We start from the raw sequence: 16,871 nt of genomic DNA on the forward strand, positions 1-16,871 counted from the left end.
TATGTTTGCATGTATGTATGTATATTTATTTTAGGCAGTTTGGAAATTATTTTATTTTTGAAAGCCTCATTGTCTAAATGGTTAACTTTTTGGCAATCACCCATAACTATTTAAATTTGTAATCAAGAATATCAGTTTTCTTCTGTGACGTCATTCGAGATTTAAAAAGTAGCAACTTTGCGTTAAATATATTTCTTATCTTTCTTTTGTTTTCATGACGGTCGACCGTTATGAAAAAAATTTGTTATAAACAAGTAAATACGTGTTTGTTTGGGAAAGCATGAGCTTGAAGTTCTAAAATATTTCGTTCGTTTCAAACCTCAGAATTACACATGCAAAGAAAATATTATGCATATCTGTAAGCTGTAAAGAGAAAAACGCCAATGCTCAAAAGTATGCAAAAATAAATGTAGTTTTTAGTTGGAACAAAAATGAGCTTAGGGAGTCATCGTGGCTCAGATAGTATAGTGATTTTCCTATGTTCCATCACTGCAGCCTTGGCGCGGATTCGATTCCCAAAGCAGAAAGCGAGGCTGGACGTACTTTCTGAGAGCTTCGCTTCTGTCCCTTGGTACACTACCCCATAGATACCCTACAGTTCATAATCAACCCTACAGTACAGTCGCTAATGACCCTGGCAGTTGATGCGACTATAAAAATTTAGGGTAAGGGGGGGGGGCAGCGCCAACCAGTAGGGCAAAGGTGATTTTTCTTATAGCATGGCAATTATTTAACAATTTTAGTCCTACTTTGCATCAAATGAATCTATTTTATCAGAGAGATAGTGTTACTTACTAAAATCTTGAAAACTGACGTTGCAAAAGAAAAATTATACAGAAAACACTTTTACCATGAAAAAATGGAAGTTTCGCTGACAGAAATATAAAGTTTTCAACTTTAATGACCATACTTACTGTATAAAAACTTGATATCTTGATAGATAAAACAATATCACACATTCTAATTATATTACTTAGACGTAATACAAGTCAAAAATATATTAAATCTCATAAATAAGTGAGGCCTGGTCAGGAGGACAGGCCCGACGAAAATAATATTTACAAGTGCTTAGGTGATACACGTGTCACAAGTTTCGTCGATAAATGATCGGCAATGTAGAATAGCAACTTATCTTGTGGGCTACATGGAAGAAACATAGACATAGGAAACACGGGACTAGGCATGCCATCCTAACTTGGACGAGCGGGGTTGAATCCACGGGAGGGGGAAAAATTTCATGAGTGGGGAGAGCCGCCATCTTACGATGTGCCATTTGATTATGCACACGAGCATTTTTGTCGAAAAACTGTGCATGAAAATATAAACATGTGGGCGCTGCCATGTTTGTCGCGGGACATCAAAAGGTGGCGGACATCCCCCCTCATTGCATCACCCTCGCAATGGCATACCTAGTCCCTTGTTTCCTATGTCCATGGGAAGAAACTATTAAATGTTGTTATTATTAATCCGGTCGGTATGCAGGTTTCTTTTATTGGTGCGGTAGAAACATTGCGTAAAGTCCGTTTGTAGCAGAATACCAACGAATAAGAGGTCAAATTACAGCTACCTCTATTTTTATTCAAAATAACTTATTCTTCTTGTTGGATATATTTTAAGATCATTTTTCCAGTTCATAAAATATCACAGAAGCAAACCATGACATTTTCTTACCTTTAAATGTTTTGATCTGCATAAGAAGCTGCAGTCGGCTTTGCCCTCAGGTGAGGAACAAAGCCGATGAAATACAGCTTGTTAGAAATAATTAAATTACCAAATCATTGCTTTTTCCATGTGAATAATACTTGTAGAAATATTATATAAAATAATATAGAACTCGGAATGAGAAAAAATGGATAAATTCAACATGCCATTAACTTTAAAAAAATCAGGGACTGTTAACTGTTTGGCGCTGCCCTGTTACCCTAACTAATAAAATAAAAAATAAAAATATGAGCTTCACATACTCATTTTGAGAATCTAGGTGAAATTCTTCATTTTTAGACTGTTTCCTTCTCATTTCGAGTATCATCGAGTGTTAAGTAAAGATTTTATAGAACTGGCCAATATACATGGAAGAATAGCGACATTTTTTTGTAATGATTATATTTCGCTTTACTACATTGGGATTTAAAATCCGCAACAGTCTTACTGATTCGCGATATTGGAAGCCTTAAGCATCGGTATCAAAACTTTATTTAATGATTTTTAAAATTTGGGAGGGTTCATAAATATTATAAAACTGAATACTCAATTTCAGTTACATTCTTAGATTTGTGCATTTTGTAATTTCAAAGGGGAATCTTCAATAACAACCATTTTTAATTAAGAAAATTTAAAATAAGCCCAAGTTGAAGGCAATATCTGAAATTTATAAAATTATATTACTGAATAAAGATAAAACTCGAAAAAAATCTGAATAAATTAGAAAATACTGTGAACATTAAAAATGTTAATTATTTCCAGTTATTCAGATTTTTGAAAAAAATTAAAATTTGACGTTTTTTATAAGTAGTAATTATTATTAATGGTTACGACCAATGATATAAATGCCTTCTTTTACAAGTAATGAAGGAATTATTGCAGAGAATTAGAGGGGATATTACTTCGCTAGAGGTTAATCATTTCCGATCCATCTTGAGGACACCCTCGTTTCTCTGACCAGGAAAACAAACTTCGAGTAGAATAAAATAAAGAGTCAAAATCATCTAAATCAAACTAAAATTAATAATAAAATCTTAAAATATTATTGTATATACAAAATTATTATTATATTATCTTTTAACAGTCGAAAAAGCAAAAAACAATATCTTAGGAAAAATGTACACAGTGAAAACACACTGCAGTTTTTACTGTCTACCAAAATGTTGAACAATTAAAAATGGCTATTTACATAGTCAAGACGAAATATTTTTGCCACATGAAAAGCTGCCTTAAAACAATCAATTACTACGGGGACAAATTAAAAGATTTTTCGTGCTGCGAAGCAATAAGCCTAGAAAAAGGTACAAGTAATTTAGGAGCCCAATATAAGTAATTAATTGTTATCTCTACTATTGCGTCTTTACAGAAAGGAAATTTCTATAAGAGAATCTGAAAAATTATTCGCAATATTGTCTAACTGATAAATAAAGAGGGGAAAATAATAGCACGAAATGAATGTTCAAAAACTATTTACGATCTACTAAATTTTGATTAGTTCCCAGTGAAGATTTACTAGAATTCCAAAGAAAATGAAAATGAATTTGAGCGAGATTGAAATTTATGTGGGAGGAATAAAAATTTATTGGAAGGAAGTAAATGGTGATTCTGGTGTTATCAATTGGGTGAAATCAGGTCCATAAATTTTCAGAGCAGAGAAGTGAGTATAATCAGGACTGCCGCAAACTAATGTAGTTGAAAAAAGAGTAAAAGTGACTAATTTAAGTTAAAAATGGACTAAAAGTGACTACTGTTCACATAAAAAGGGGTCTGTTATGTCAATAGATACACTTTTTTACTCAAAAATGTCAATTCCATTACACATTTAATTTATCGGCTGAAAACCAAGGTCATCGTATTACTAGATTAAATTTTATAAATAATATTCAGAAAAATTGTAATTTATTATATTTAACTGTCATATTTGTATTTCAATGCTTTACGAAAGGAACTGGACAACCAGAAAATTATCAATTAACATAATTTTAATATTGCAGAAATCGCACCCTGACATGCTCTAAAAACACAAGACAAACAGAATGATTTTTGAAGAAAATAGAGGACTAATAGGGGTGTACATTCTTTTGAATAAAATTAATTAATAGGTAACATATTGAATTTAATATGAAACGCTTTAAATTCCTGACCTTTTAAGTAAAAATATTCCAATTTCAACAAATAGATGAACTTTCAACCAAAAATATAAATTTTCTACCAAAACGACAAATTTTTAATAAAACAGTTGAATTTTCCACCAAAAAGATACATTTTCTACCCAAAAAAGGAAAAAGTTAAATGAGAAGAGCTCACACAGAGAAACTTTTGATTGTAAAATTTGATATTTTAATATTTATTTTTACAATAAGACAATGGCTACTACTTTCCATTCCTTCATTTTCCCTGCTTCAAATACTTCCTCACCCCTTATTTCTCCTAATTTCACTTACCTCCGCACCCCTCACTTCCCCAACAATTATTTTTCATATTTCACCTACTTCCCCACCCTCATTTTCAATCATTTCCTTCACTCGCCTGCCGCCATTTCCTCTCCATTTACTTCACCTCACTTCCCTTTCCTAACTTTTCCTACTTCCTCTACACATATTTCCCTTTTTTCCCTAACCCTCATCCCCCATAATTTCCTCTACTTTACCTACCCTTCTCATTTCAACAACTTTCCCAATCCTTATTTCCCTTCACTCATTATATTTCCCCACCCTAATTTTCCATGATTTTCTATACCCCCCCATTTCCCATCACTTTACCTACTTCCCCTCTCCTCACATTACACCCTCATTTTTCACAATTCCCTCGAACTCTCATTTCCTATCATTTCCCATCCCTTTATTTCCTCTCACTTACCCTCTCCTCATTTACACTTATCTTCCCTACTTCCTCTAACCTCACTTATGCTTCTTGGAATACGGTACGAAGGACGGATTGACACCCATCCACAATTATAGAGAAGTTTCTTTCCAGTGCTACGAAACCCTAAAAAAGTGACTGAACAATGACTTGAAAAAGCGACTAAAACTGACTTAAGTTACTCTGACGCAGCCCTGTATAAGCAATAAGTGGTCGCGTTCTAGAATTTTCTGTTTCCCTAGTGAACTAATTTATATCACATCGCGTAGTAGTAATTCGCGATAATTCGCAAGCGAAATTAACGTTGTTGCGCCGAGCACACACAGAAAATGGAGCATAGAAAATGGAACATGTACAGAAAGTTCGGGGGACTGTGGGGCTATTAGCTGCACGGACTGCAGACTTTGCAAGCTGCAGAGGGTAGAACAATTACAGGGTTACTACAAAATCTCAATTCCGGAATTCCCTAACTTTTCCTGACTTTTCCCTAGCCAAATTTTCATTTACCCTGTGATAAATTAAAAAATTTTTTCTTTCAGGTATAAAAAGAAACTTAAAACATTTTCAACAAAATAGATCACTTTTTTTAAATACTTAATTTTTCAAACAAAAAGATGAATTTTTATCTAAAACAAATTAATTTCTAAAAAAAAAAAAATAAAGAAACAAATGTTTACCAAACAAAAGGCTCGAATTTTTGTGACGACTAATCTATCGCCTTTTCCAACTCCACCAGTTTTTCGGGACGACTAGACAAAGTCTGAACAAAATAGTTAAATTTTCAAGCAAAGCAATTATATATTAACCTAAACGATGAATTAGTCAAAGAAGATTTATACTCTACCATAAAAGATAAATTTTCAATAAAAAAAAGTTGAATCCTAAAAAAACAGATTAATTTTCAACCGAACAGTTGGATTTTGAACCAAAAAAGTTTTTTCTGTTTTTCTCTTAGCTTGCAAGTTTGAGCGCGCGAAGGCCGCGCGACTGTTGGTTTTCGCAATTCGCGCTCGATAATATATTTATCTCACGCCATTTTTTTTTTCGCTCACAAGTTTGAACGCGCCTAGGACGCGCGACTGTTGGTTCTCGCGCTTCACATTTTCACATTTATGCAAAGGCCTTTTAAAATTAGAGGTCAACAAATCGACAACTGTAATTTGGTGATCGTGAATTCTCTTTTATTAAAACTCCTTCGGCTTTAACGAAGACATTCTCATCACGCATCTCGTGCTTCGCACTCGATTTTGTATAAAAGGTGAACTTTCCCACACTATGTGCAACAATATTAAACCAAATGTATATTATATTTATTTCTGTACATCGGGCTGGTGCAGCTTATTCTGATACAGTCCAACTCCGATAACTTTCATGGGCGCAAATCATGAGCAAAATAGCACACGTAGTGGGAAACCCCCAATTAGTGTGCGTTCCGTACGTGTGATGACATTTTAAGGGGAGTGTACACTTATCGGATGGCAAGTTATCGGAGTTGGACTGTATTGGAAAATAATGTAAACATTTTATTTTTCATGATTACTTTAATATTTACTCCTTATTTTACACTAATTTTTATTCTAAGCTACCATGAAAAATGTATCATTTTAATGAATGTATATTATTACAATTCAAAATATGTATTGGTATTGAAACGTGCGTATTTTCATTATATTGTTTAAAAAAATTTTTTAAATGCGCATCATATAAAACACTACATTTTTTCAAATCTCATAAATACTATAACTTCAATCGAAAACATGTAAATCTTGTTCAAATCTACTAAAAACGACGCTTTTAACTTACAGATCTCTTAAAAGTAAAAATTGAATACTTTTGAAAATGACCCAACTTTTTAAACTTTTGTCTAATAAGAAATTTAATGAGAATAGTTTCATAATACATATATTTTATATCTAGTGGAAATTGGATTGATATTTCTCAACCTATTCAAAAAAATTCGTTTTCCTTCTTTTTAAAATGTTCAAAATGTTGAAAAGCATATCACTTTTTTAATTTGTATCGAATTTAAAAATGTCATTAGGATAATTTTCATTTGAATTGAAAAATCCATGTGGACAATTTGCAAGCCTTTCTACCCATCTATAAGAAACTTTGACAAAAATTTTAAAAATAAAATTTTAAACATGCTCTAAATTTTTTTATTTTGGTTGGGAATATCTGCTCAACGAACTTAATTTTTTATTTTAGGAACCTTAAGAAGTATATCAAAGGTTGACTCGATTGGAGGAATCCTTCAAATGTCAGCGTGGCCACAACATTCAGGTAACCATACATACAGACAGATATACATACAGAGATAAAAAATTTGGACGATTACATTACACTCTCACGAATGAGAATGTAAAAAAAAATAATTTTGTTATGAACCCGTTGTGACTTTGGGGGGGGGAGGGGGTCCAAAAGACCCCGCCTGGCCATAGTGCGACAAAATTGGCAAAAATGTTAAATTAGGAAATTGATTTTTTGTGTATAAAAGTGTATTCTGAAATGTCAATAACGCTGTATGTGCACTTATATTGAATTGCCAACAAAAAAAGGTGTCTTTTTGAGTGCACAAGTTTTATCAATTCATCTTTAGTCGTATCATGCTTAGTTTGAACAAAAAATGAATGTTTCATTTTTCTATATTTTTAGTGTCATCAAAATTAGAATTTTCAATTTTTCGAAAAAATGTAAAAAGTTGTTCTGACAATCTTGTAGGGCCTTCAAAAAGTAACTTTTTTCTTTTATTCACTTTTTCATATCGTGCGTCCTTTAGCTTACAATTTTTATTTTCGTTTGTTTTTGAAATTTTGTAAGTACTATAACTCTGGTATTTTTTTTTATTGAACCGTATAGAGATGAACTTGAGCTTCAGTTTTCGATACTAAAATAGTATACCAACTGCCAATCAAATAGATTAATTTTTTCAAAATTTATATCGTGCTTACAGAAAGACATACAGACAGACTTACAGACAGATACTCATGCAGAAAGATACAGTCGTAAAAACCTGTTTTTCGGATTCAGAGTGTCTCAAAACGTCGACATTTGACAAAAAAGAGGGTAGGGGGAGGTCAATTTTAACACAAATCTAATACCTGCTCTGATGAGAATGTAAAAATAACGTTTGAACAAAATAGTTGAATTTACAAGAAAATAATAAAATTAACTTCAACTTCAGTTTATTGAAAATTGCCTGACTCTTTCAGGTTTTCCCTAACATTCCAGAATTCCCTAAACTGTAACAACCCTTCTTGCAAGGGAAGGAAGGACTAGGTAGGTACAAGTGGAGCCATCGACGTGCTCGGGAACGGAACAGAATGAACAAACGAGACACGAGACGAGTACCGAGTACCTTCGGACCACCGCACGCGTTCCGCGATCAATACTTCGTATGCAAGCACGCCAGTCAAAGCACGTGCTCAGTAGCCGCTTTGTTTCTTGCCCTGAAGCCGCGCCACGGGTGGCTGAACCCCAAGGAAACTATACCTAACAGGATCATCATACCAAAGCAAATTTTCCCAAATAAATATTATAGCAAATCAACACAGAAAAAAATTAGGCTTTCACTTTTCTTTCAACTCATTTCCCTACGAACTCATTTTCAACTTCAACTATGTTCGCTGTCATGATCTGTGTAAAAACTGAAAGACGACACAGTTACTTTCAATGTTCCTATTGTAAAAAAAACCATTGTGGCTCAATTTTGTTGCAGTAAGTTTTGACGTTTTTTCTTCAGCATGTTTTATTCTTATTCAGCCTCTCTATATTTCGGGAGCAAGTTTTATTATGTATTAAAATTGAATTCTTGAATGATTTAATTGGAATTGGTTAACTTTTTCTCTTCAAACTCATTTTCTCCTAATTGAGCAACTTAATATCTCAGGAGTGAGTTTTTATTTTTTGTTTGAACTAAAAATTGCACTTTTAATCGTAATCATCAACCGAGCCTGTTGCAATTTTAGGTTTATTATTCTGATTTAACGAATATCAAATTCTATAATTTTATCATAAAGTAGATGGTTCAAAAGTGACACATGAAACAGCGATACGGGGATCGGGTTAAATTTCAGATTTTTACTCAAGAAAATTAGTAGAACTATAATCATTCGATTCTTTTTTTAAGCTGGAAAATTAAATTGAATTTTGAATATTTTTTACTTATAATACATCTAAAAGTAATAAATCCATGAACTATTAAAATTTAAATTAGTTAAATCGAAATATTTACATCGAGCATTTTTAAATTCACCTAACTATTCATATAAAATGTGTAAAACGTAAGAATAGACGTCAAAAAATTCCTCTGTTAGCACTGGCTTTTCAGCGTAAAATCTTGGCTGAGATGTTGTTAACAGGATCCAAGCGATACATTAGAGTAATTAGCTAGAGCGTCCGGTATAGGCTTAGGTTTTAGGCTGTTCATGTAAGGTTCCAATCCCCAGCGGATGCAATTTTTCATAGCGCTTTTTTACTGATTCAGATTTGGCTTTGTGGTCGACAAAATGACTGAATCTTCAGCGACCTCGGGTATAACAGTTGAAAGCTACTGGAGTTTTAGTGAGCAGTTATTACTATAATTATCAGCCAAAAGTACGTTCCTGATTTCCAGTAAAATTTGCTGTAGTAGCAGATTTTTGCAGTCATTTTGCAGATATGCAAAAAAATGCTTTAAATATTGGCTGAATATTACTGATTATTGAAAAAAATGACTATATAAATTGCACTAATTCCTATCCATAAAAAAAGAGATTGGTTGGAAACTTCAAATCGAATTCTACCAAAATATTTTCACACTAAAATGAAACCCAATAGATAAAATTAGAATTATTTAAACAATTCTGTAAATTTGTCATCGAAATTCTGCTAAAAAAAGGTAAATTTGAGATTAAAAGTAAATTTCAAGACAAGTTAGTTTGACAATTAAAAATTAAAGCAAATAAAAAAAAGTTAACATAGCAACAGCAAGAAAAGAAAGAAAGCGAAGAACAAAAACATGAAGAACTACAAAACTGAGTAAAATAAAATTTAGAAATGATGATGCCCTACATAAATTTTCTTTTCTACTATAGTTCACCATGTGTCTAATCAAAACATTCCGTTTCCACTCGCAAACTTTCGCCTTCCCTTGCCAAAATATGGTAAAGGTATTTCAAGTGGAAATAGAATGATGTAGTCAGACAGACAAGTTTTAAGTATAAAAAGATACTTTACTTCATTCTTTCAGTTATATCTAACAGTCTATCTAAACAAACATTATTTTTTCATTAATTAAATGCAATGTACTAAACTGCAGATGAAATACAAAGTTTATAAAAATGTTATCTTCTTAATTCTATAAAAATGAAGACAATACAGTTTCCATACTTTAATATTGCACTTCTTTAAAAATTTAAATTCATTATTAGAATCAAGTTTTGCGATTTGTTTCATACAAAAAAATCATTAGAGTCGTCTATTATCAGAGCAAGCCTCCTGGACCGTTTTATAAGTTTTTTTATTGAAGTCCTTAAAATTATGGCTCTTGGTAAAGGATTTCTTGCATTAGATTTAGCTCCTGAAATAAACCTGAGCTTGTTTAATTGGGTAATCGATCTCGAACAAGGACGAGTAGTGAAATGAAAGCTGTTTTCGATCCATGTGAATGATACGCAATGAACAAAGGCAGAGCTTTTATTCAGGATTTACAATCGCTATGACCCAAGAGCTTACGCAAGGACGACTTAAAACTTAATCAAAGTAAACTTGTATAAAAAAAGGCCGTGGCTACGTGTACCGAAATTGCGGTACAAATAGCCGGATTTTTGTGCTGAGATACGCGTAGTTGTACCGAAATTTCGGTACATGTAAAAACCTTCTGCTATCAAAAGACGCTACTATTTAGTCACGATTTCTCTTTTTGTTTTTATTTATTTGCATATTATATTCTAAATATTTTTTGTTTGGTAATTATATTTTTTTAACAACTGATGTTTTACTGGCTGGGCTGCCACAGATTAATGTAATTGAAAAAAGTGAATAACTTAAACTAAAAAGTGATTAATGTTCACATAAAAGAAGCCTGTAATCTCAATGCGAATACTTCTAATGAAAAAATTGCGGTCCATTATTCATTTCATTTATCGACCATATTTCTATTTCGATTATTTATAATAGGAACTAGAAAACCAGAAAATACAAAAATAATTTAAATTAATATTTCAGATTTCACAGCCTGGAACTTTCTAAAAACAGGCCAAATTGGATGATTTTCCATGAAAACAGGGGATTAAATTCTTTTAAATCAACTGAATGTAGGTGAAATATTGAATGAAACTTAAAACGCTTTAAATTCCTTACATTTTAAGTTAAACATTTCTTATTTTAACAAACAGATGAATTTTTAATCAAAAAGATCTATTTTAACCAAGAAGATTAATTTTCTACTAAAAACACGAATTTCGACAAAATACATGAATTCTCAACCGACAATTTGAATTTCCTACTTAAAAAGGTAAATTTTTAACCAAAAATGGAACAGTTACACATTTCATTAAAAACATTAAATTAGAAACTAAACAAGAAGACTTTTCATCGAAACAGTCACATTTTCAGAGATGAATTTTCAAGTGAAATGATAAATCTTCAATAAAAATTAGTTTTTAACAAAATGGTTCAACCTTTAGGCCAGTAGTTGAATTTTAAACTAAAAAGACGAAAAAATCAATAAAAGACGAATTTTCGACAGAATACATGATGAATTTCCGACTAAAATTATGAATTTTCAACAAAGAAATTAATTTTTAACAAAATAGTTGAGCCCTCAAAATTTTCAACCAAATACTTGCATATTTAACCGAACAATATTATATTTTTACCAGAAAAGATATGAATTTTCGACTAAGAAAGATAAATTTTTAACTAAAAAATATTAATTTCCTACCAAAAGAGATAAATTATCATCAAAAGAGTTTTTCAGTTTAACATTTTAACCATTTCCAAAACCTTTTACTTTTAATCGCGAAAAGATGAATTTTTAACAAACAAGTTGAAAACATAAATAAATAAATTCTCAAAAAATAAGTTAATTTTTAACCATTAAATATGAATTATCAACTAAATTGCCGAATTAAAATTAATTTGTAACAAATTAGTTGTATTTTCAGGCATTAAAAACGTAGTGTCAACAAAACAGTAGCATTTTTTATCAAACGGTTGAATTTTCAATTAAATGGTAGAAATTTCCAAGAAGAAATATGTAACCACAACCAAAAAATAATAGGATTTTTAACCAGACAGTTGAATTTCCAAATCAAAAAGACCAATTTTTTAGAATTAAATTGAAACTTTTACAAAAAAAAAAAGAATTTTTAACCAAAAAAAAAAAATCGACAGTAGAGTTTGCAACAAAAAATATTATCTTTCAATCAAAAATAATTGCATTTTCTTATTGGGTTCTATTATTTCAGTTCTCATTTAAGCAAAAACCAATTGAAAGCTTATGTTTTTTCAAAATACGGGCAAAACGGGAATTATTTAAAAAATTAGAAAGAGGACAATAGGGAAAAGATAAGTCTGATATTGAAAAGCAAAGATAGATTACTCTTAGATTTAATACATAGATTAATTAGAATTTCGTTTTTCATAACATCTAAAATGAGATAAATTAAAGTCAGTAAGGCGGCCTTTATATTGAAAAATACTATAGTAAGATTCTCTAACAAAAGTGACAAAAAAGTGGCTGTTTAACAACCCTGCCCATTAGTATTGTAAATAATAGGCACACTCCCACAAGAAGTGGCAAACAGAAAAGACTTTCCCTAGTCGGATTCGAACCCTATTCTCTTAAACTGAACAAGCGAAATTGTCACTGGTTTAATCGTTATTTATAATTATCACTGGTGAACCAGTGATTTCCCGGCATTGACTGGGTGAACCAGTAAGTGGCTCAACTAAAACAGCGTAACTGAATATATCAGTGACGCCAAATGATAAAATGATAGATTCAGCCAGTAATATAGTGCTCCAAGCGACCAAGATATGTATCTCCAGTCGAGGTTGTCACTAATTTGACTATTACAGCCACCAGCCTGCATTCTTTCGAAATTTTTCTGTTCTAAGAATTTCACGCGATTAAAATTATAAAATGTCAAGATACATTTGATATCTTTAAATCAGTTCGTTATTTTATTTGCTTATTGTAAAACAGTAAACAAAGCCCGAATATGCATTGCTTTCATAAATCCACTTCACTTACCAAATAATCTAGTAAATGTTCAATATTTCGAAGACAAAAACTAGTGTTTGGAGCACTGAATGAAGCCTTGAATAACTCGAAGGTAGAGAAGGGAAGTGGATTTAAATTATCCGGTTACAAAGAAAAAGCAGGTTCACTGTAACGATCCAGTCCCAGCGTAACCATTGTTTCTTAGACTTCAATGTAATGCTAAACGGTACAACTTGGCCTGGAATAAGCTTCTAAATGTGCATCATACCTTGGATCACGTAACCCGTTATGACACCCAACGAATCTCAAAATTTCCATCCGATTTATGTAACAATGTTCAAAAGTTAATTGCAGAGAGCTATTTTTTATTTTCTAAACAACACCGCTCAATTGATTCATAGGGCGGCAACTACAATTTAAAGAAAATTTCCCATAATTCCCCAGTTTGAAACAAATATTTCCACATTATCCATAACATTAAAAAAATAAAACACTTATAACCGAACTTCAAAAATCAAAAACTTTGAAAATGATAAGTTTCATTCTAAGAGCTTCAAAGTTAGACTACATTTTAAAAAAAAATAAGTTTAATTTAATTTGATTCGAATTATACAAAATTACACAATTTCCAAATATAATAATCACATAAAATTTTCTTCTTTTTCAAACTTTAACCATTTCACTCGTTGGCATTCAAAACTGAAAGTATTTTTACATCACAAGCTCGAAGCGATAGAAATTGAATAATTTTTATTTGAAGGTCAGACTTACAACTTTCTAATTTGTAATTGAAAATCTATGTTAGAAGGGAAATTATATTCGTCTCAAAATTAAAAAGAACACTTGTATTTGTTCTTTCATGAATGATAATGAAGAGCACAATGCAAAAATAATACGTGCAAATGAAAAAGAACACATACTTTAAGTCAATGTAGGTCATCATCATGACGAGGAATTTATTAGTAATTTTTTTAAACACGCGTTGGGTCGTTTATTATATAAATGTAAATTTGTAAGATTAACTTTTAAATTTATTTATTCCAACTAAAAATGATGATTTTGTAAGCAAAACAGTTCAATTTTCAACCTGCACAGATCATTTTCAACCAAATAGTCGAATATTCAATCAAAAATACGAAAATTCAACTAAAAACAGTCCAAGGCCATTTGAAGGCAAACCCCGACACTTGACTGAATGTGAGAGCTTGGTGTAATGTGATAGTAGTTATTGGATCCAAAAAGACGAATTTTCAACAAAATAATTAAATTCACAATTAAAGAAGATTAGTTATCTATCAAACAGTTATTTAACAGTATTATTATCAAAAAAATGAAATTTCTACTAAAACAGATGACATTTTTAACCTAGAAAACGTATTTTGCAAATAATAGTTGCATTTTCAATCCCAAAAGACGAACTTTCAAACAAATAATAAAATTGGTAACTAAAAATATAATCGATAGGAGAAAAAAATAAGTAAAGAAACAGAAATATACATAAAGGCAAATAAATTACTAACAAACATATTGTATCAGGGTGGCCACAAAACTTCTTTTTCAAAATTCTTTAATTTTCCCTGAACATTAATATTCAAAGACCATAATTTTAACCTTGCAACATTATTATCATATAATCTTTTTTAAAAACGGAATAAAATAATTTCAAATTTATTATCCCTGAAAGTTATTTAAAATGCCTCCCATGGAAATTCCTTGACTTTCGCAAGATTTTTTCAAAATCCCTGACTTCCCTGATTTCCCTGACATACGTCCTCCTTTATTATCACACCAAATTAAGGAATGGCTCGAATTTTTTCGAAAAAAGTATAGTAACGTTTGCACATAGTGGACCAGGGTCAAATCCACTTTTATTTTTTTCTGCTTCTATTTATCGTTTAATATGCTATATAAAATAGAAGGTAAACTATCATGAAATGGAATAGGCTTGTTCGCGTCGGAAGTGAATTAATTCAGGAGGCTGACTGTGGCCCTACAACGGCGATGTCAAGAGCCAAGGTCGCGTTGCGATCCGACAGAGCACTGGATCGCGGGGGTCAGGAGACTATTCTTTCACCGATGCCTACACATAGACCCAAAAATTATTAAACTAGAATTTTTTCCAACAAAAAGCTCTAAAAAATGGCGAAAAAGAACAAATTATTCCTTATAACCTCATAACTAGCTCATTGAGAACATTGAAAATTGTTTGCAGGGTCGTTTTACAGCACGGTCGTATTTCTCCAAAACCAAGGAACCGGAACAAAGCAGGGACATCGACTTTATTACCTCCTCTTTCATTTTTCAAACTTTCAGAACGATACCTTATTTCGTTTAGACGTAAGTTGTGAAAGAAAAATTGAGGACCAGGTTTGGTCACGTGATGCTCTCGTCACATGGCCTTAAAATATTGCCTAATTCAAAATTGGACAAAACTAATCATTCGAAATTGATGTCGACTGAAAAATTAATAGACTTTAGCCAAATAAAAAGTTTCAAATATTAAGGGCGGAATATTTAAAATATATAAAAAATTCTATTACATAATACACTTAAACATTTAATTATGTACTACTATCTGTCCAAAAAATATAGGTACCTCGATTTTTATACAGATTTTCACGAAAATCTCAGCAGAACAAAATTCTAAAAATATGAGACAACATGCATGTTGCAGTTGAAGGTTTTTCCAATACTGATACAAAGTTTCAAAATGTTCACATTATTAGAAATTATTTCCTGTCGAATAAAGGTGAAAATGTACCATAATCATATTATCATTTCCGAATACTCAACTTTGAATAGTTCTAAGTCGCTGAAAATAAATCATGAAAATTCTGAAAAAAATATATGGCTTCGTTGATTCTTTCTGTACACAATGGTGAAGTTTAGAGTCAAATATAATTATTTGTTAATAAGTTGTTAACAAAAACGCAGGGAGGTGCCACCTCCGAAACTAAGGAACGTAGAGATGATTCTTGAAGCAAATTACACATTTTTGGCTTTTGACAGTGCTGTATGTATTTACAACGAGAAAAAGTTGCATCTGGATGTTTAAAAAATTATTTTCTTTTTGTAAAAATATAAAAGACTTTATGATAATCGAGGCAACCGCATTCTTAGCAGGGCACTTTGCTGGCGCTCCTGCTTACGTGTGCAATACAACCTCTGGCTGTTTACACAGTCCCTAAGTCCTGATGCAAAAAAGGGGATAAATTGCCTCAATTATGGTAAAGTCTTTTGTATTTTCCCCAGAAGAAAATAATTTTTTAAACATTCAAGTGCAACTTTTTGTTCACTGAAAATACGTGCAACACTTTCAGAAGTCAGACATGTGTAATTTGCTTCAAGAATAATCTCTGTACGTTTCATAGTTTCGGAGATGACACCTCCCTACGTTTTTGTTAACAACTTATTGACAAACGATTATTTTTGGCTCTAAATTTCACCATTGTGTATAGAAAGGATCAACAAAACCATTTTTTTCCGAATATTCATGATTTATTTTCAGCGACTTAGAGCTATTCAAAGTTGAGTATTCGGAAATGATAATATGATTATGGTACATTTTCACCTTTTATTCGCCAGGAAATAATTTCTAATCATGTGAACATTTTGAAACTTTGTATCAGTATTGGCAAAATCTTTAACTGCAACATGCATGTTATCTCATATTTTTAGAATTTTTTTCTGCTGAGATTTACCTGAATATCTGTACAAAAATCGAGGTGCCTATATTTTTTGGACACATAGCAATATGGATACATTTGACGACTGTTTTTAGAGAATTTTTTGCCATGAAGTCTGTTATTGATACAGTTAAAAAAAGGTTGTTTTTCTTTTTATTGTGTATGGGGGAGGGGGGGGGGCATAAAAATTTCGTAATCCGAAATTGTAAACATTTTAGGCCCGGTGCCATGAAATAATCTCTTTAACCTGACATGTGTTAGGGCGGTCCAAAAATGTAATTAAATTTTTACATTGTCATTCATGAGAGTGTAATGTAATACGAGGGTGGATTGATAAGTTTCCGGCCTGACCAAGAGATGGCGCCACTAGGCCTACCTTGAGGTGGCGTTCTATAGTACCATCCTTAGATAGC

The 16,871-nt window shown here is 31.7% G+C and overlaps 2 protein-coding genes across 7 annotated transcripts in view; one reads left to right on the forward strand and one right to left on the reverse strand.

Annotated features, from left to right (window-relative positions):
• Positions 1-6,808, forward strand: part of LOC117170600 (golgin subfamily A member 6-like protein 22) — a 125,559-nt gene extending 118,751 nt beyond the window's left edge. Inside the window, exon 5 of the transcript XR_004466830.1 lies at positions 6,772-6,808. The gene's annotated coding sequence lies outside the window, so the exon portion shown is untranslated. The remainder of the gene's footprint in view (positions 1-6,771) is intronic.
• Positions 1-16,871, reverse strand: part of LOC117170601 (CREB-regulated transcription coactivator 1-like) — a 164,035-nt gene that overhangs the window by 97,647 nt on the left and 49,517 nt on the right. The window lies entirely within an intron of this gene.

This window comes from Belonocnema kinseyi, chromosome 4, assembly GCF_010883055.1.
Source record: "Belonocnema kinseyi isolate 2016_QV_RU_SX_M_011 chromosome 4, B_treatae_v1, whole genome shotgun sequence".
Taxonomy (NCBI): domain Eukaryota; kingdom Metazoa; phylum Arthropoda; class Insecta; order Hymenoptera; family Cynipidae; genus Belonocnema; species Belonocnema kinseyi.